This window comes from Elaeis guineensis, chromosome 5 (genome assembly GCF_000442705.2).
Source record: "Elaeis guineensis isolate ETL-2024a chromosome 5, EG11, whole genome shotgun sequence".
Lineage (NCBI taxonomy): Eukaryota > Viridiplantae > Streptophyta > Magnoliopsida > Arecales > Arecaceae > Elaeis > Elaeis guineensis.
Window position 1 is genome coordinate 112884210 of NC_025997.2, and position 707 is coordinate 112884916.

At 38.2% G+C, this 707-nt stretch overlaps 1 non-coding gene across 1 annotated transcript; it reads left to right on the plus strand.

Annotated features, from left to right (window-relative positions):
- The first annotated feature begins 318 nt into the window (after nt 1–318).
- Nucleotides 319–425, plus strand: LOC140858269 (small nucleolar RNA R71). The gene has a single exon (XR_012141836.1). It is a non-coding gene; the product is annotated as a small nucleolar RNA R71 (small nucleolar RNA).
- The last annotated feature ends 282 nt before the right edge of the window (nt 426–707 follow it).

A 707-nucleotide genomic window follows, 5' to 3' on the forward strand; every position in this document is an offset into this window, starting at 1 on the left:
CACATGGGTGCAGATATTTGATTTACATTGGCTGGTCTCTGTAATTCTAAGGCTTCCAATCTACGTGTTAAGGTTGCAATCTTGGCCTCTGATGCTAAGGTTGGTTGAATTTGATGCATTCCTCCTCTTGAAGGTGTAGCTTTATCAGGTTCCCTAGTTGTTTCCCACTGTAAATTTTTCTCGGCTAGGTCTTCTAAGAATTGCCAAGCTTCAGTAGTTTCTTTGTCCATAAATTGGCCTTGGCACATGAACTCTAGCATGGTTCTTGAGTTTGAATCTAACCCCTCATAGATGATCTGGCATAGTCTCCAAGTTTCTATTCCATGGTGTGGGCATTGGGTCAAAAGATTCTTGAAACGATCAAAGTACTTCCAAAATGATTCACCAGCTAGTTGGTAAAATTGATTTATTTCATTCCTAATCCTAGCTGTTTTATGATGGGGGAAATACTTTTTTAAAAATATTCTCACAAAGCCCTCCCAGGTAGTGACAGAATAGTTTGGCAGACTATAAAGCCACTTCTTAGCATTGTCCTTAAGGGCAAAGTTGATTAATCTAAGTTTGACCTCATCCTCTGTTAATTGCAGTTTCATGGTTGCACATACCTCCTCAAATTCTCTAATAAATATATAAGCATCCTCTAATCCTGTGAATTTTGGAAGCATATTTATGATTTGAGGTTTGATTTCAAAATTGTTAGCTGTGGG